The sequence below is a fragment of the Zonotrichia albicollis genome, chromosome 5, assembly GCF_047830755.1.
Source record: "Zonotrichia albicollis isolate bZonAlb1 chromosome 5, bZonAlb1.hap1, whole genome shotgun sequence".
In the NCBI taxonomy this organism is placed as follows: domain Eukaryota; kingdom Metazoa; phylum Chordata; class Aves; order Passeriformes; family Passerellidae; genus Zonotrichia; species Zonotrichia albicollis.
Genome location: NC_133823.1, coordinates 36,037,057 through 36,058,517, shown reverse-complemented (window position 1 = coordinate 36,058,517; position 21,461 = coordinate 36,037,057). Strand labels below are relative to the sequence as shown.

The following is a 21,461-nucleotide window of genomic DNA, read 5'->3' as shown; positions in this document are numbered from 1 at the left end:
AAAATATAACAGTATCTCCTGAAGGTCCACCTCACTGTTACAAAGTGATGACAAGATGAAGAGAATGATGTAAGACAATATTAGATCTCTGTTCAGTTTGTCCACAGCATGGAGCCTTCTAAGCCAGTAAATACAGTGCCACCATCCCTTGTAACAAGCCACATGTTTTTTGTTACAAGAAAAGTTACTAAAAGAATCATAATTAAAGTTACAAAATTCTAATTACTCCTATAATCAACTCTTTCACTGACTCTCCAAGCCACCACCCTAAGGACCAAGAAATGCAGTGGAGGCCTGAGCATAACACAGAGATGCTGGACAAATACCAGAAAGGAGTTTAAAATGGAATTACGAGAAATAAGCTGTAAAAACTAAATAATTTATATTTTAAGAACCTAGAATCTTTGTGAACAGGTTAATAATTCTCTGTTTAGATTGTTAAGACCTGTAATTAGACTAAAACATCTTGATTTCACACGTAAATCTCACTTGGAGTGCAAATTGTATTACAACTACTTCTAGGATGTAATTTGGATGCAAAAAATTGGTAACTTTTCAGGCAAAAACTGCTCCATTTACATAGCTAAAATAAGAATGCAATTAGCTTTCTGATTTATTAATGAAAAATAATGAACTAACAATCAATAAATTTTGCATTCATTATTAACTAAAACTGACAAAATACAATATTGGACACTTACAAAAGGTTGATAAACAGCTCTTAATTTCTAAAACCCCTCTCTACTCAATCCCACAAAGTTCTAAGGGCAATCACACCCACAGAACTATGGGAACATAGCATACAGCTTACAAGCACAATGTTATCTCCAGGGAGGGTAGGTTACCCAAGTGACACAAACCTTGTGTGAGGGAGACAAGAGCTCCAGCTCTGTGTGAAGCTGTGCCTCTCCCCACAGGCTGCTAACCCACATTTTGGTGTGAAAGCACAAAGGGAGGATACACACACACACACTCCCTAGGTGTGAGTCCCTGCTCGTTTCATCTCATAGTGCCAGGATGGAAGACTTGCAGCAGGAAGGAGGTCCAACCACCACCACTGCAAGCTATCTCCCCACATGCCAAAGGTTTTCCTTTTACATATTTGTTTTAAAGCTGACTCCTTTATTTCAGAAATCCCTTCAGAGTTTCCCGGTTAGCATTTAAGCAAACACCCCCTCAGACTGTTCTGGGTGCTCCCCTTCACACCCACATCCTTGTCTTAACATTTGTTGTCAAGGATGGGCTGTGCTGGCACTCCTACAGTAAAAGATTAGTGGATGGTGGTGTAGGCAATTAAAGACTTTAAATTTACTGCAGAAAGAAAGTGAAAAGAACTCAAATACCTATAGAAGAGGTAATGGGAAAAGAAGTGAAATAGATAGTATCAGAGGAGCTTAACTGAGATGCACAAAGACCAAGTAGAAGACCACTCATGCTAAAAAATATCAGATATATCAGAAACTGAAGTGACAAAGGAGACCTAAGTAAAGACTGCCAATACTGATGAATGATGTATTTTATTGTACATTACTTTGGGAGTCTTAATTACTCTAAATTACTCAACATCCTGTTGAAGTCTTGTTAAATAGGATGCCTTTTGGCAGATTCTACATTTGTTTTGAGTATGAAATTATGTTAACACCATAAGAAACAATCTCCTTTAGCCCAGAATTTATTTAACACACTTGTCCTTGTGAAAAAGATTTTTTTAACTGTAAGATCAAGTTTTATTAACCATTATCTGAGACTGCTATAATTTTATTAATTTTATTTCCTAGAATGACCATTGATTCTAAAAGGAACGATGACCAGTATTACAATTACCACAGAAAAGATGCAGTTACAGGGAGTGTAATATACTAAGACAAACTGACTCATAAACTTAAGCTCAGGTATTTACATATAAATCACATTTTGTTTATATTCCTGTTAATGAAGTTGGCTGATGATCACCTTCTTCAAAAACTTAAAGACATTCAGAAATTTAAGCGGTTTAATGGTACTAGTTCTGAGCTGGAGAATCTTCAGTATAACTGGATAAATAACAAATTCCTTCACTATTGGTTAGTATTTTGATTGAGGTGCTTTGAATTCCTGTTGACTTTCTTTGAAAAGCTTCATGTGGATATAAACCAGTTTTCTGAAGTATAAAAAGATAATGATTATGTTGGCCCTACTTTCAGTTTGAAATTTTGTCTAAGGTACTGATACTTTCTAGCAAGGATCTATATCAAAGTTATGTAAAAATTTCAGAAGAATAAAATAATACAAGTCACAACCTCACAATGAAGTCATGCCAACAGACTTTCAAAAGTAAATGCTCTTTTGAGCAAAGAAAAAAGTTCTCTTTGAACAAAGCTATGCTCTTTGATGGCAAAAATGCAACTTCTGTGAAACAAAACAAAACTTCTGTTGGGAGATCACCATATAGCCAAAAACATGAGCCTGGAAGATCTGTTGAAGATCTGAATTCATATCAGACAGAAGACATACCTACATTTATATTTCAAGACCAAAGGTACAGTTTTACAGAATTCTACAAAGATGCACTTCTACAGAATTGGTCTCTGCTAGGGTAATATATTCATCCACCATACAGAGCACACAAAAGAATGGGTGTACCATGCTTAATCCATGGAATTCAGAAATTAAAGTGGTAATTGGGGATTTATACAATGGGGAACTATGTACTTGAGACAATACTTTTTCACAAATTCCATGTGTTCTGTTTTCAGTTTCATGACTTAAATGATTCAGTAGGTTTTCTTTATTTTCTTAGAAATAATATAATAAATGCATTTTATTTGTACATATTATCAAGCAGTTAACTTAAGCAGCACAATTTCCATCAGTAGTTACACCAGTCTTAAAGGGAAGTTATCATTCTGTGTCACATTCAAAAAGCAAAAGCTCCTAAAACTTTGGTACTAGCATAGGCATATTAAAATGGGCTAGCAATAGGAATCTATGTGTATGTATATATTCAAGGCATCATCCTTTAGAAATATATGAAGGTCAAAAATTATTTTAAGTTTACGAAGCTGGATAAAATGCACATTATCTTCCCCACTAAATATTATTACAATAGCTGTAATCTCTTAGAATTAAGTTGCAAATACACATTCACTCAGTCTGCAATGAAATCTTGCAGACACAGTGCAGAACTTGAGAATTCATTTTATTGGTTTTCCAGTTTAATTGCAAACATCTTTTTTATTTTCACACATACCTATGTACATATATGTGTGTGTATAGATGGATGCATGTGTATGTGTTTGTTTCAGCATTAAGAAATTGGTTTTTACAAAGTGACTCAAAACAGTAGAAATTGAAAATTCTACATAAATACATAATAAATTTATTCAAAACAGCCAGAAATAGTCTGGCACAGTAGATAATCTGTAACTGTATTATTTTCATAGCAAATGCCAAGCAGATATCTGAATACAAGATGTTCTTGAAGATGTTCATTTATGAAAGAAAAGACAACAATTTCAAGAAGAAAAATTACAATATTTTCCGAAGTACCTAAGTGGCTTGCAAACTACCGGCCTTAGACTCTGATCCTGTTCTGCAACCTGGAGCCCATTTTCCATACCTGCCTGCATGTTACAGCAGAAACTGTGGCCATTTATGTCCTACCTTGATAAGTACCCTGTATGCAACTTTTTGCCTTCAGTGAGGTGGCAAGCTGCACAGAGTTTTAGCCCATGTTAAGGCTGACAAGTGTTGCTAAAGGTATGATGGCTTTTGAGAAAAACACCACATAGGCTTAAGTAGCACAAGTAAGGTTCCAGGCAGAAGGCTCAACTCCCCAGATACAGATGGCGAGCAGAAAACTGAGGGGGTGTGACTGGCATGTACCCTCTGAGTACACTCTAGGTGCATACATACTTCAGAAATAAATGTTCTGATTAGTGTGAAGAGGAAAAACTGAGAAGTTTTGCTCGGATACCCTAGACTTTAACTAGAACAGAATTTTATGCAGAAATTACAGAAGTTACATAACTTTCAACAAAAGTTCAGTCTAGGTATCTGAGACAGATAAGACAGCTCACACAAGATGAGAGAAAGTTTAACTCCATGCACTAATGACCAAGGAATGCATTTGAACTCCTAGAAGCCTAACTTAAAGGCTCATTTTTCATAATGTAACTCATCATACTACATCTTCTATTTTCTTCTATTCTCAAGCACAGAATCAAAGAACTGTAGATGGTTTGCATTGGCAGGGACCTTGAAGATCCTCTAGGTCCAACCTACCTGCTATGGGCAGGGACTCCTTTACTAAACCAGGCTGTTCAACGCCTCTCCAGCCTGGCTTTGAACACTTCCAGGTATTGGGCATCCACTTTTCTGAGCAATTTGTTGCAGTGCCTCACCACCCTGACAGTTTAGAATTTCTTCCTAATTCAAACCTTTCTAATTCTAAACTTCTTTCAGCTTAAAGCCACTCCTTCTTTTCCTGTCACAGAATCATACAATTATTGCAATTTGGAAAAGACCTCCAAGATCATCTAGTTCAACCTTGTAAACTGAATCACAGAACCAGATGTCATGTCCAGTCATTTCTTGACCACCTCCAGGGATGGTGACTCTGCCATTGTCTGGAGTAAATCAAGCTACTTTGTCTTCTTCAGGACTGAAATGCTCAGCCACAGCCTCAGCTGTCGAGATGCTGCTACCTCAGACTGCTAAGGGTGGCAGCTCTCACTAGATTTTTTTGTGGTCACTAGCAAGGAATTTCCTATAGGGATTATAGAGGGATTTTCCTATAGGGATAGATATTTCCTAACACAGAAGCATGTAAAAAAGCTAAACCACAGAGGCCACAACAGCTTCAGTTTCAGTATTTTCTAAATTTGGAGTGCTTGACTTGAAGGTTTGATATTCTTTTAATTTTTCTTGGTTTTTTTCTTCTAATAACTTAATTGCATCACAAAGACCAAAATATTATCTATAAATTATCCAACAGAGTTTTGCAATGATATTCATTATTATGTTACATAGTAAATTATAGATATGGCACTAGAAATTACCTAAATGATAAATGTATAATGTCTTGATTCTGTAACTTTTCAAGAAATCATAAAATTAACACAAAAATGAACCTAAATGAAGTTGACACATTTGGCTAAAACTATTTTAAAACATATTTAAATCACACAAATAAGAATACTTGTAATAGTTTCAGACTCTTCAGAATAATCAGCATGCTTTGTTTGTGTTTTCTTTATTAAATTAAAAGGTTCATTCACCATAAATTATATGCTTTTGACACAGTATCTCAAATAATCCACCTCTTTGGAAGTGTGAATTCAGTTCTAAAGTTTTTCTGCTTACAGTTGGAATGGGATATATATTTCAGAATCTCAGATTTCAAAACCATATGCACTTTTTAAACTCTGTTTACCTAATGGAGTAGCATTAAAATTAATACTTAACTGTGAATGAAAAACAAAAAAACCCAGCTGCTTTGGTTTCTACCAGATAACTTTCTGCAGGCATCTGGATGAAAGCTGAGTTACCAGAAATGCATGAGGAATGGGATTCCTTTCACTGTAACATCTTTACCCTATAAGTACTAGCATGGATATACACTTCCAGAGAAATGCAAATGTTAATGAATTTTTACAACAAAATAAACAGCATAAAAATTAATCACCATTAAGCAGTTGACTGATCTTTCAGTTCTCACCTGCCATTTCTTCATATCACTACAAGTAGTTAGAAGTAGAACAGAACAGATCTAAAGCAAGTACTCTATGTGAGTCAAACAAAGAAATAGCTTGAGCTGGAATAAAATGCACACACACACACACACACACACATGACTTAAGAGCCTGCAGTATTTTATAAAAAGTTTTAATCGTTGCACAGTGAAGAGAAGAAAATTAAGTTCAATGCCCCAATGATTCTCTAATGGCTAAAACCCACATAATATCCTTGCTAAAATACATACAGCACACGATTTATTGTTTTTTAAAGTTTTGAATTTCAGGATGGATAAGTATTATTCATTGCCTTTGTGAAGTAGATTTTTATGTACTGTATATTCTACTGGCATTTACAGCTAGATTTTTCTTAACCAAGAATAAGAAAATTCATTAGAGTCCTATTTTCTGATTGCAGTAATTAAAAGGACATAGTGATAAAGTCACTTACATGGAAATGCAAAACCAAAAATCATCATATTCTAATGCAACCTCCCACTCATAAATGAAATAGAATGTTTCATTTCTAGCCCAAGAAGGAAAATAAGGTTAAATATTTTTAATTCAAATCATATTCCTAGCTCTTAATTAAATATACAGATAGAGCTTCTACTTAATAAAAGCTGAAGTCAAGTGATTGCTTTCCAGTAAATACAATGCAACTTGGGGTACAGGGAAAAAAAAATGCCCTGGTCACAGTAAGATTTCTAAGATCATTTCCCAAACAGTTACAAAAGACTGGCAAGGCCAAACCCGAGCTGCTCAAATTGTCCCAAGACTCCTGAGCAAATTTTTGTGTTTTCCAGGAGAAGCAGAAACTCCATTGCACACAGCCATAACTGTCAACTGTTTTCAATTTTGAGACTCCTCAAGTATCAGCACTGAACTCCTGGCTTTTGAGAACTGGACTATCTACATGCGATCCCAGAACCCTTAATGTTTGCCCAATTCCTGTGCAAGACACAAACGTATCGAAGAAAAGAAATGCAATAAGGTCCTGGTGCGTGCCCACCAGGGAGCATTTCCAAATCTTTTACCCAAAACACTTAACTCTTTCACAGTATTAGCTACCTGAACAAATGAATGGTCAGTGATACAACTTTTATCAGCAGGCACCCATGAGGGGGAAATTGATTACCACTGCACTCTACAGTCATCTCCTCATTAAAACAGTTTGTAGTAGTAAAGATTTATTAAGTACTATTATTTCTTTTATTACTTCCTATGTTCAGGGCATATACAGTGCATTTGGTAGCTGAAGCTTAAATTTCTGAGAAACTGCCATGCAACACGAGAGCAACTAGTGTCAACAGAAGGTTCACTGTGAAAAATTAAAGCCAAATACAAAGTTAGGTAACATAAAAAAGCAAATGCTATACAGTTCAATTTCATTAACTAAATTTTTAGTATGGTTTTGCATTTAATTTCCCTGTTTCTCTGCTCTTTACTTGTGAAATAGACTATCCCTTACCCTCATAAGTAATGAGTTTATAAATTTTATGTTTATTACAGAGTTACTAATGTCATGAAGTACTCCAGAACTTGCATGACAACAGCCACACTTCTCCTATTAAGGAATCAACCATTTTGCATTCAGAGCATCCTTTACATAATAAACAATAAATATGACATGTTGACACAGTGTAAGCAGTGTGGGAAAGCAAAAACTGAATAACAAATACTTTTTCCTGAAGTAATCTTTGTAATTTCATACATAAATAGTGTTGTGTACCTGTTAAAGAAAAAAAGAAAAGAATTATTGTATTAAAAAACTGCTCTAATGCACATGCACAGGGGAGCTGAAATAAAGGTATTCATAAATTTAATTCTAGCAATTTCTCACCCTGGCTTAATTTATTTTTCTAAAGCTCCTTACAGAGAGGATAGTAATATTTCTGAAGGCGTTTTTGATAAGCAGGCAGCACATTCTAACTGTCAGAACAAACAGTGGTAAACCTTGGCAGAAACTGTTTGAGATTATGCTAAAATTAACAAAGCTTCATGTTACTCAGCTGTACAATATTGCACACATAAGGAAAGAATGTCTTTTGAAATCTCTGTGAGAATTGTATAATCACAGCTTTCACTTAGCAACTCCAATAATTTGTTACAATATAAAAGAAAGCATCGAACATATCTCATAATGGCAATCATCAATAAATACCGATTTTCTTCACATTAATCACTGAAAGGAGCAGTATGAGAGTTACTAAAAATACCAATATCAATCAGAGAAAAAAAATTCTCAAAAGTTTGTAGGGGAAGTGGTCTCGTCCAATTTGTGACTTTTGGAATGGAGACAGATCTCTCTCTTGCATAGCTGTAGTATTCTCTGGAGATAAATGGCCTAGCACTGTGGAATCCTACAGCAGAAAAAGCAAAAACACAAATGTTCTTACCTCAGCTCATTAATTATAATGTTGCCTTTTTGTTGCTTCTCCTATTGTATTTTACTGCTGCCAGGGGTCTTTCAACACTCTGGTTTTACAAATTCCAGCATTATTGGCAAAACTATTTCTGTGGAAAAAAAAACTGAACGGACAAAAACTTGGCCTTCAGTAAGAAGAGCATTTTGAGTGTTCAGACTGGTAACAGTAATTAAGGTCACTAATCCACTCAGGGTCGAAAATGTGGATGAAACACTGAGTAGTCTATCCTAAGGTCTACCTAATGGATTTGTTTCAGAGTCTCATTTCCTGAGATTCTTCATCCTGTGTGTGCTGATCCTGTGGGACTGAACTACCATGACAGGATGAATATTCGGTCTAATCAATACGGACACACTGACTGGGTTCTGTATGCATGTAAGTAACACTGCTTAAAAATAAGATGTAATTGAAAAAACCAGATCCCTACTCAAAACCAATACATACACTCTCTATCTGTTTCTGGTATAAAATATCTGTATCTGTCTACATTCCTAACACAGCAATTTTTCCACCAAAAAAAAAAAAAACCAAAAAAAAACAACACAAAAACAAACAAAAAAAAAGGCTTTTTTTTGAAAAATTTTTAGAAGTTATGACTGGGAAAGGACTAACTTTAAGTTTCAGAGTGAAATCAGGTTTTAATGCAAAATATTATTTTCTCAGGACTCCATGTAAATTAACAATATTATTATTACCACCACCACTAACAAACGACAAGAGGTTTAATTATAAAAGGATGTACAGAGCAAAATCAAGCTGGTGTTTAACTACCTTCCAATGAAAAAGTAATAAAAAATAGAAGTCTGCCTTTTCTCCTAATTAGTGTTAAAACACACATTTTTCTTTCTCTTAGCTATGATCACACTAACATCTTACATATTGTAATTGCAGTGGTAAGGAGGCTTTATTTCAAACAAGTGCTATGAGCTACTTATGATTTGTTTAGCTAAGTACTCCCAAACCTCTCTAATAGAAAAGAACATAAGCCACAATTCTCTGACAAAGCCGTCAGTGAACTCTGAATAAATTGTTTAATTATTATCTCCTAACCATAGTACAAGAACATTATAAACTAACACTGAGAACAAAGAATATTTTAAAAGCTATAGAATTATACAAATTGAACAGCTGTGAAATAAAAAGACCTTAATCCCTCAAATTATGATAATTTGATCTTTTCCATAATATTGTTATACACATCTCTTTACACTTTTATAGATAAAGCTTTTATTAACCCAATTATGTAAAATTGTACAAAATAAAAATTCAAATATTTTATTCACTGTTTAATTGATCCAAACAATTATTTTCTATAAACACATATGCATATGTAGCTGCACTTCCTGCTTTTACATTAATCTTCCTTCAGCAGTTCTAACATTTAGTAAACTTTTTAAAGATTAAGCAAATCATAAGTGTACTTTTATGTCATCACTTCAACTGTGCTGCTAATCATAAAGGTATTTTATTTCATTATTTCCTTTTGTCTTTTATCTATGTGTGAGATATTTTTACTTAATGTAAACTTATGAGATTAAAAATTAATCAAATTCAATATTGGTAGCAAAAAAATTTAAACACCGTATCAATCTAACTGAAAAGATGCAGTATACTAACATTTTTACAAAATATTTTTATTTGAAATTAAATAAAACTGACAAATATAAAAAACAGAACCACCATTTTAAAGCATTCTTAAAGCAATCTAGATAATTCAAGAGCTATGTGTCTTAGTTCTATGATATATACCATATGAGTATATAGGCCCTACAGTCACATGTCTTAAGTATAGGGCACATTATCTGATACACAGTAGTAAAGTTCAGGTACTCAAAAACAGATGGAGGGACTTGGGGAGGGGTTGAGTAATAACAAAATCACATATCAAGTTCTCCCCTCAAGGTTTTTTGTGATTCCTACTGTTAGCAACAAAATCTAGCAGTATTTCTGAAATATGTATTAGAATTCTGCAGTACTAAACCGTATGCTTAAAGATAAGCTCATATTTATCTGTTTTAGTCAGTGAGATCAAAGGTAAAGAAAAATTAAAAACACTTTTTTAGAAGGAAGAAACTAAAACTAACTAAAACTGTACTGTAAAATCATTTTACAATGACAACCACTGAAAATTAATTCCCCATACATTGCATCACCTCCCATACCCATGTGTGGATTCTTCGCTATTCCAGAATGTCCGAAACAAGAGTAGATATCTAACTTCAAAGAGCTGAAGAAACTGTATTTCTTTGTTTCATTTGCATCAGTAAAAGAGGAACTACAGCCAAGTGACTGCTCACTCAGCCACTGCTCAGATTTTGGCTAATGCAGCTCATGCTGACATATGCTGGAAGCAGTGCCATTAGGTCAAACTGAGAGCACCATGTAGGCAGGACAGGTGGCCTGAAAGAGCTAAAAAGCCATAATGCAGCCATTATCACCTGCAGATTGCTGTCACCTGCAGCCATCATTTTTGCATATTTATTCTCTAGCAGTTTCCTCGGAATCTACTAATTTACAGAAATAGTATAGACCAAATTTCAAGGCTGAAAAGTATGAATAACTCCCTCAAAAAAGTTTTTTTAAGAAGATGATCTAACAGCAGCTGGACTGCTGAATATTTCCAGCCTCCCAGTGTGAGGAGGTGCCTGCATTGTGACAAAGGAGGATGAATCAGCACTCTTACTTGTTGGCTAGGTAACAAATTTTTCCTCACACGTGCATGAATTAAGAGCTATGGGTTATAAGTTATGAAACCTCGTGAATCAAGTGGTAAGTGAATTCATTTGAGAGCCCAGTCTCAGCCATTGTTTGCTCTTGTTGTATTTCTTAATGAGCTCATAAAATAAAGTCTAAATCGCTGAATACATTGTCCTGTAAATTAGAGAGATTCAGACAGACTCTGACACTACGGTTGCAGGATCACACCTCCCAAGAGAGTAGGTTAGCAGTATGCACCTCACCAGTGGACAACAGCATGTACAGTGGTACCCATAAAACACTGATGAGTGGGTAAGCACAATGTACTGCAAAGGTGCATTAAAGGAAGGGCCAGGTTTGGCAGTGGAAAGAATTAAGGGCAGTGGCCCCACAAAACTGCAGAGAAAGTGTGCCATGTCTGTCCCACTGGGGATGAAGAGACATTCATCTACCTCATTTGCTCACTATTAGCAGTCTAGGCCCAAGATGCAGCTCACCAGAATGAGGAGGGCATGTGAAAGACATAACAACAGAAAGATCCTACACATTTTCTATAAATAGCCCACAGGGGCTTATCTGATGCAGAGGAGAACACACCAGCTGCTAGGATGGCTGCAAGTATGTCAATGACTATATCCACTGTGCACACTCTACAGCCAGGAGTACCTCTTTAGCCTCTGGCTGAAAAGAATTCTCATCTTTCGCTAACTCCAAATGCCAACTTCCCTGAACAAAAAGTTCTCTGAGATGTATAAAACCTTCCTGCTGCAGGAAAATTAAATTAGTATTTCAGTGTGCCACTGGAGCAGAGGCATATGAATTCATCTCACAGAAATAAATTTACAAATTGGTAAGGTTTTTCCCTCCCCTCACAACTTTAGAATAATGATACATAATGCAGATTTTTGTAGAGCACATGCAAATAAGCTCTGATCTTCACAGAGCTCAGAAGATAATCTCTCATTCATGAAGCAATGTTAGCACTATTGGTAAACACAGTGGTATTTGTGCTAAGACTAGACCCTCGGAGCCATAATGTTACCAAAATTAGCTTTTCTTTAAAAATACTTGCTAGTGTGCTTCAAGTGTACCTCTTCTTCTCAATAGCAGAAGGCAAATTAACATTTCCATAATCTAAAGATACTCTGTACCTCTCAGACACACAAATACATATGTATATAGTATACACACACGCATACATAAAGCAGTAAATTTCAAGCTTAAAATATTTTAGAGTGGACTTATGATTTCTGAATGTTTCACACTGGTAACACTGTATTTTTCTCAATGTTATCTTCATCTAATTTCTAGGATATATTCAGGAAGTACAGTTATTTTAGGTACCATTTTTTTTTCAAAAGAGCTTACCAACAGTAACTCTGCCAAGAGTATCTGCTATGTATCATTTTGTCATGGTGTTCCTTACTGCTGTTCTAACCTTTCAATATTTAAAAAACTACAGATAATAATTATTCCTGTAGGAAATATGCCTGTAACATGAAGCCACAGAGAAATACCTCTTGCTATTTTTAGAGGAACAGCAGCTATTGACGTAAGGTCTTTTTAGCACAGAAGTGCAGAAATCTGATAATCTTTGAAAAAAGAAATAAACAAATTTGAGGAGATGGGGAACAGATGATGATATAAAACAGTAATAATACAATCACATTTAAGCTTGAGATCTTTACAATAGACATAATCATTAGAAAATAGAAATAAATTAATTTTTTTGAAAGAACTCTATACTGAAACTTGTTATAAATTACTTAGGGGAAGGGCATTACTTGGCAGCTGTTTTGACAATTATGGTAAAATATTTGCCAACATTTGGACAACTGTAGTGACACTGTGCTGGTAGTGTGAGAAAGGTATAGCTGGTTTTATGTCCTGGTTCGGCTGGGACAGAAGTAATCTTCTCAGGAGAGAGTTGTGCTTTGGATTCAGTGTGAGCCAAATGTTGGTACATTGGTTTTGGTTGTTACTAAGCAGTACTTACCTTAAATCAAGGATTTTTCAGTGTCTCGTGCTCTGCCAGTGAGGAGGCACACAAGAAACTGAGAGGCAGCATAACCAGGACAGCTGATGTAAGCTGCACAAAGGGATATTCCACAGCACAGAACGTCATGTTTCATATATAAACATGAGGAGTCACATGAAAAGGGGGCTGACTCCAGCTCAGGGACACGGTGGGTATTGGTCAGTTGGTGGTGAGCTGTTGCACTGTTTCACTTGTTTTTCTTGGATTTTAATTTCCTCTCTCCCTGTCCTTTTTTTTTCACTGATATTGTTAGTTTCAGTATTTTAATTATTATATTTAATGTTTAAAAATAATTAAACTGTTCTTATTTCAACCAACGGGTTTTATTTTCTTTTCCTTTCTGATTCTCTTGCCCATTACACTGAGATGGAAGTGTGAGGGGGAGTGAGCTCTAATCTGTGTGGTACTTGATTGCCCACTGGGGTTAAGCCAGAAGTCTCTTTGGTGCCAGGACTGTGGTGGTTTAACCCCCTGTGGCAACCTGTGCAGCTTGCTCATTCCCTGCAACAGGGGAGAGAACTGAAAGGGTAAAAGTGAGAATGCCTGTGAGTTGAGATAAAGGCAGTTTAATAGGGAAAGCAAAAGCCACATACAAGTAAGGCAGAAAAAGGAATTAATTCACCACTTCCTATGGGCAGGCAGATGTTCAGGCATCTCCAAGAAAGCTGGGCTCCATCACATTTAACAGTCCCTTGAGAAGACAAATGCCATCCCTCTAAACAGTTCTCTCTTGTCTTTCTCCTTCTTCTCAGAGCTTTATATACCACGCATGACACCTCATGGTATGGAATATTCCTGGGTCAGTTGTCCTGGCTATGTCTCCTCCCAAGTCCTTGGGAACTTCCAGCCTCCTCACTCTGGGGTGAGGTGAGAAGCAGAAAAGGCCTTGATACTGAGCAAGTGTTGCTCAGCAATAACAAACATTTCTGTAATATTAATAATGTTTTCAGCACAAATCCATAACACAGCCCCATACTAGCCACTGTGAAGAAAATTAACTCTACCCCAGCCAAAAAGCAGCAAACTTTACAAGTGTGTTATCTTGACAACAGACTGTATTTCTTGTGAGGAAAAATGGTGCCCTGAGGAATTTCTACCCCTGTATTCTAAAAAAATATTTTCTGTAATCAATCAAATGCTATGCTATGGAATCAGTCGAGGTTAGTGAATCTTCTGTGACAGTTATTATCTGCTTTTCTTCCTTGAAGGGAAAGAAAGTATTTTTGAATTTGCAAAAATGTAACAACTTAAAATGTAGTAAAATTCCTATAATGCCCAGATTACATATGACTGATATTAATAGTGAAGGTAGCAAAGGGACGCAATCCCCAAAAACTCTTCAATTTGGTACACAAATAATTCAATAGGTACCATGCTTACAAAACACAATCAAAATTAGTTAATCTTGGATCTTTATATGCCCCTGTGCAATGTCCAGTAAAGATATGAATGAAAAAATTAACATCTTGTTTTTCTGCTTCTGTTGTTTCCTCACAAAGTGACAGAATTAGCTCTGGACAGAGAAAGCCTCTATAATCCTCTCACATGTTGCAAATTATGATTCATCAAAACAAAAAAATTCATGCTGTAGTTCATCCATGTTTCTGGACTTTCACACAGAACAGATTTTTTAATGGTTTTGCTCAGATAAAACAGAAAATCCAACACTTGCCAAGGCTCTTCAACCTTATAATGTGATCATAACAAACACAGTTTTAATAGAACAATTTTGAGGCTTGCATAAAAATATAAGTGCATTTCAAGAAAGATTTTTTTTCAGAAAAGTTTTAAGGAAGTTCAGTGATTTATCTCAAGGAATAAACTGTAAACTTAAAGGAATTCAATGTCATTTTTTCACTTGCTTAGGAGAAGTAATTGCTTCTCCTAAGAAATAAATGAAGCTACCCGATTGAAAAAGAATACAATGAAGCTAATTCTAAAAGCTCAAATTTAAAGCAACGTAGTGGGTTTGAACAATGAGAGTGGATAAGAATTGAACTATGCAGCAAAAAAAAAAAAATGTACTGGACTTAAAATCCTGTGAATATCAATCTATGAAGTTAAAAGCTGCATAATGTCTTCCATTTCATTAAACAGTAAAAGCCACTAACAATTTTTTAAATTATAACTTTATAGGTATCTAGTTCTGGTGTTTAAAAGTTTTTCTAAACAGGCACAGTATTGGTTATGTCATCATGATATTGGTTTTGTCATCTGCTCCAAGAGTTAGGATAACGCTAATTGCCATAGGGGTCTCATTTACCTTCACCTAATCAGATATTAATGATGGTGGCATTTTACTTGGTAATAATAGATCTGTAAATCTCTAAAAAACAAACAGAAATCAGATAAATCAAGAATATAAATGAGAAATACTAGAAAATAATCCAGGCAGGCAAACATTTACTCCATTCACACTGAATATTCTAACGAATATCAATTTAGCATTCCGACTGTGTGATTTCCTAAATGTTAAGCAAATAGCATGATAGCACATTTGAAATTCTTGCTCCATTTCTCATTAACTTGACAGGGGACCTTTGGTCAAGTGAGGTCAACTTATTTTGAAACTAAACTTAGAGTTTTTATATTTTCAAGTATCCATTCTGATCAATTTTTCCCCAAGTTTTTATCATTGTGTCAACAGAGTCAAACTGTGTGGGATAGAATACTCATTTAAAATACAGAACAACTTTCAACTTCTGTAATGCAAAATAAATTGCACACAGCTCAGTTATTCCTGTGAGGTGTAAGTTATTCAACCTGCTTCCCAATACAAAAATTCAAGAATACTGCTGGCCTATTCAATTCAATATTTTTGAGTAATAGCTAAAAAAAATCACAACACAAGTATAACATCCTTTATGACACATAAATCTTACACTTTGACAAACTATATAAGCAAAAGAAAAAAAATTAGAAATGATTTTATTGTCTAACAAATCTGTAAATGCCTAGTGAATTACTACTACAAGGTCTTGCATCTGTTCACGAAAGCACCCAGGCAAATCCAGTTATTCACTGAGATTCTCATTTCCAAAGAATCCTTTTTTTTTTTTTTTCCCTACCAGATGTGGTATTTATAGGTTTACATCCTCACTGGAGCAGCAAGAAAAGGGGAAAGGGGAGGCACAAATTTATATATTAATATTACAGATTCCATAATCCAATATTGGCAATTTCCAAGGTATACTGGGAATGAAAATATTTCAAAAATGGGACATTCCTAAGAAAATTAATGCAAAAGGAAGAAAAATCATATGAAAAGTAACAAAAAACAGTTTTTAAGAGGAAGAGCAGCTTCAATAATAAGGTAAAAATTCAAATTCTATTCAGTACTGTCTACATTTTTTATAGTGGCTGCAGACAAACAAAGCAATAGCAATATTTATAAACATACAGCAATGAAATTGTGCATGAATTTTTTACATAAAAAGCATATTTTTTCCCCAAAAACTTTTTTTAAAATGTCTAATATGTTATTTTTTTGTTGGTTTTTTTCAGTTATGCCAAATTTTCCTGAGATATATTCTACAGAGTAGAAAATGTTTGGTTTCTAAGCCACAGAACATATTATCTAAGGAGAGAAACAATCAGCACAGAAGTTCCTCCACCAGGAAAAACGACAACAGTTTTGATAGAAGTCTGGTGGAATAATCACATTCATTGTAAAGGAATAATTATAATAAAATGCTTTATCAGAGTTGAAATCAAAAATTCTGTGTTTTTAACAAGATAATCACAACTTTCTTAATTATGACAAGAGACAAAATTGTCACTGACAGTACTTGGGGTAGGTATCACTACATAGACCCTAAGGAGAATAAAAACGCAGAGCAATAAACTCGATTGCCTGATGTAAATTTTCTTCTCTTAAATTTGTGTAGCTAATTGGCCAAAACTATTGCTGCTATTAAGCTAAGAAGGAAATTGACTCTGAAGCATTTCTTGACTGCTGGAGAGCATCTGGAGTTAGGAAACTGAGGTCAGTTGCCTGGCTACAGCTAATAGTCTCTTTTGTCTACCATAAAATACCTAATTTTCTGTTTCAAGTAATTTATCCATGATTTGCCAGAACTGACAAACTGCTCTTTGATAACTAATAATAATAAAAACTAACAATAAAGAACTAGTAAGTAACTAAGGAATTTATTGATATATCAAAATTATTATAGAAATTATTGTTATCTTAGACCTTTCCAGGGCAAAATTTGTTACTCTATATGGAAAAAAACCATGAAATCAAGACTGCCAAATTTAACTTCTGGTGCACATCTTTGGTCACCATGATTCCAAACTCTGGTTTTGAAGGAATAGTATATTAAAAAAGAAAACTAAAGGCTCAAAATTCCCTTAAAACGCTTAAAATCAAGGTGGAATTCTATAGCTTTATGATGAAAATTAATAGAATTAGTCACACGTTTTTCTTAGCAACCTGACAGAGAGAAGAGCCACAGAATCAGATTCATGGAGTGCTTTGGGTTGGAAGGAACCGTTCAAGATCATTATGTCCAATCCCCCTGCCATAGGCAGGGACATCTCTCTCTAGATCAGGATGCTCAAAGCTCCATCCAACCTGAGCAGTTTCAGGGACAGGGCATCCACAACCTCTCTCAGCAACCTAAGAATTTGTGTCTGAAGAGAAACAACAAAGTTTCCTAGAAATTACAGAAGTAATTAATCTTTCTCCAGCTGGTGACATCCTCTCAAAAATGGTGAAAATGGACACTGAGAAAATTACTTGGACTTTGATGTTACTTTTAAGAGGCAAAAGGTATGAAAATAAAAAAAAGACAGGGACATACCTTGATGTGTTCCAAGTGGATACGACAGACACCTAGAACAATCTGATATTGAAAGTTTAGCTACCTTAAGCCACAAAACCACTGGAATTTTGAGGACAAGTATGTAATTCACAGAAGCCCAGAAGCTCTTAGAAAAATTGCTGAGGCATTTGCTAAATATGTAATAACTTTAACTGAATCTCTAGAAAGCATCACATAAAATTAATGCTAACTGACACATCAAGGTTATTTTTTTGATTCTGTTTTGATAAATAAAGTAAGAGAAAAATAGCATGATGATGGCAACTGATAACTGGACAGGCTTGTGTAGCAGGTGAAAAAAAACCCCAAAACCAATGTTTTAATACTTCTACTTGAAGCTAACAAGTAAAATATTTAATTGCTGAACGTTGCATTGATCAAATATTTAAGTCACTAAGGAACTGGAAAAAGCAATGAGAATGAGCAAAGAATAGATTTCAGGTGAAACAAGAAAAGATTAAATATAATATTTATGAAGACACACTACAAGGCTTCTAAGATAAAGGGAGAAACCTTAACAGTTTCTTTCAGACTATAAGTCTGAAATTATATTTTATATAATCGACTATAAATAGTCAAATTATAAAATATGGAGATGCTTGGAGACTAGAGGGGTGGAGGAAATAAAGACAATTGTTCGGAAAATAAATTTTCTCTAATTAAATTATTTTCACGATACTTCCATGAATTAGAATTTTATTCTTGGAATGTTTCTTTCGCTGACTAGTTTCATAAAATGAGTTTTATCACAGCTTTCCTATCTTATATTGCTATAAAGTATATTGGAAGTACTGAGAAGCTTTTTCTTAAGGAGTTCTCTGAAGAAAGAGTTTGTTTTTACAACTACTATTAATGTCTTCATTGTAGTCAGGATTCCCTACATGTCGAATTATGGAGGATTAAGCTAATTCGTGCATTCAAGTTACAACATTCAAGCCTAGATGTGTGGGCAGCCAAGTGGCGACAAGGCTGGCTGGACACTCAGGCTCAAAGGGTGGCTCGGGAGGGCAGCCCTGCTCAGAAGCCAGTAACGAGGGGCCTCCTATAGCAGGACCTGCTCTGCTTCCCTCCTTCCCAATCGGAGGGGCCAATGGAGGAGCTGTGCAAAAAGCTTGCAGGAACACCAAACTAGCAGGGAGATCACTATTCTTGCAGGAAAAGACCACCCAGAGGGTTCTAACCAGGTTGGAAGGAAGGGTCTACTATGACACATGACGGGATCATCAAGGATCCCATGAAGATTTGTGAGCCAATGATTTTTTTCTCCATATTCTGGCTTCATATGCCTCTCTCCATCTCTTAAGTAGAAATGGGCCCAGTTAACTTTTAAAAATGTGTTTTATTTCACCTGAGAGTCTCTCTCCATATACTGACATTAATGTTCAAACCACAAGGAAAATCAACTCTATCATTTTATTTCCCTGGGAGCAAGAACTCCTATTCCTCCCTCGTGTCCTTGCTTTCAACACTTAATAATGAAGACACCAAAGGCGCATAGTTTGCTGTACTATGTGAGCAAAATCCCTCAAGATGCATCAATAATTTGGAACTATTTAAAACATACAAATAGTTAAATAGAACTTGCTATTAAAAAAAAAAAATATATATATATATATATGCACTACATAATACAATGTATCAAAGTAATGTGGAAATAAAGGCAAAAAAGTATAAAATTACATACAGAGGCGGAGCAGTAAACACATAATGATACAGATGTACTTGCATAGAACTATTTCACACACCTGATCAATCTGGATGCCCCCCTCTGGCATGTTTTGTACCTCTGATTGCTCCCAATGACCTTTGCCAGTTTTGAGTCACCCAAGTTGCAAACATACTGGAACAAATTTGTTTTCCTCATGTTTCTGAAGCTACTATGCTAATATGCTAAATACAAATAAAATGCTTGACCCATAAAGGAATCGGCAGGAATCCTGAAATGAAGGCATTAGCCAGCATTTCATGCTCCTTAGTGATGCCATTTTAAATATTTTAGACAGCCTATAAATAATTAAAACCTCACCACAGCAAATTATGTCCTATTATGCAAATAAATAGCCTCCTCCCTGCTTTCATTAAAGATTCTAAAAGAGAAGCTGAGCAGTTTAAACACAGCAAAATACTGCAAGTCAGGCGAGAAATCTTCCAATATTTTTTTAATTGTTAGTGCCAAGTTTCATGTGGATTTTTACTCTAAAACTTTAATTTGCATGAACAAATAAACCTTTAATAAACCTTTTGTAAGTGGTGAAAATGCATCATTTAATTATATTTGATTTGTTGTGAAACTATTGTGCCTCATGAATATTTAAGTTAAACAAACTCTATAGCAGAAAATGTAAAATTCGATTTTTTTATTAGAAAGTTCTATTTACATACTATTGTTTCTTTTAAATCTTTATTTATTTCACATACACTATATATATTGACAATGTCAAGTTTTTATGCAAAAAATTGTTAAACATCTCACTTTGGTTTCCCAGTAGAATTCAGATTTTATTTCAACAGAAACATAATTCAGCTACATTCCTAGATGCCTAGAGCAAGGAGACTTACAACGTTTAAAATACTTTGATATGAGATGATATTTTTTGCAGCAGTATTTTTCCAGAAATCTTCATTTTTCAAATCTAGTAAGTTTATCAAGACCTATGACATCATATATTTTTGCATACAGAAACATGTACTGACTGAAGGATAACATTATTTAATGAACTAAATAAAAGAAACTAATCAAAATCTAGGATCAAAAGGAATAAAAGATTATTCCCTTTCATGTTTTTATCTCCAAATTTGAGATTCCAATCTCATTATACCCTTAAAATATTGTAGAAATTATAAACTGCACACATAACAAAATATACATGGTATTTCAAAATTAAAATGAAAAATCTTCTACATTTTATCAGCTCAAAACCTTTTAAAATTCTTTATCAATAGTTTAAGTAAGTAGATATTATCAAAAAACTGAAACATTAATGCGTGGATATTTATTAAACTTTAAGGCTGAACAACTGCAATTTTAATGCCAGTCAGCAAGTCCAGTGCAAAAAAAAGTTTCAGAATTCTTTTTCAGTGTAACTCTAAAATTCATTGAATTCAGTTTTGCTCTGAGTAAAACACACATATCTGTACCTCCAGTTCTTCAAGTAATCTTAAAAATATTCATTAGCATATTTTTTATCATTAAATAAGCCTACGTTCAACTATTTCTGTAGTGGTGCTTATTTACTTGCACAATAAAAAACATTTCTAAAAATTCTCAAAAGAGCAGGTTTTGAATAACACCAAAATGACCACAAATCAAGAAGTTATGGTTGGAAAATATTAATTGCATTCATGGACCCTTGTAAAATGTAAGAATTTATTTACTTCTGTCGTATTTCTGCCTCGTCTCTGCTACAATCCTGCCTCTGACTCCCTCCCTTATTAACATCCTTACAAATTACAGAGCTGTTTTTTATTGTTCTTCAATGTTTTGCAAGGGCTCTCATTCTATCTTACACATCAACTTCATGCTGGAATGCCATTTTTTGTTACCACCTTCTAAGGACATCAGTTGCTCAAAGGAAAAAATACTTTGTCTGCCCTCTTCTACAAAAACATTCTTTACAGTCACAGTTATTCTGTTACTTGTGCTCATCGTCAGACTTTATATTACACTAAAAGGTGCAACTAGATAATTTGTTCTGTGTCTTTCCAGCAGAGACACTGGGTGCATTACAAGAACATAAATCTCTTTGTTGCTTTCTCA

At 34.7% G+C, this 21,461-nt stretch overlaps 1 protein-coding gene across 30 annotated transcripts in view; it reads right to left on the bottom strand.

Moving 5' to 3' along the window:
• Positions 1-21,461, bottom strand: part of TENM3 (teneurin transmembrane protein 3) — a 1,287,129-nt gene that overhangs the window by 1,183,583 nt on the left and 82,085 nt on the right. The gene's annotated exons all lie outside the window — the stretch shown is intronic.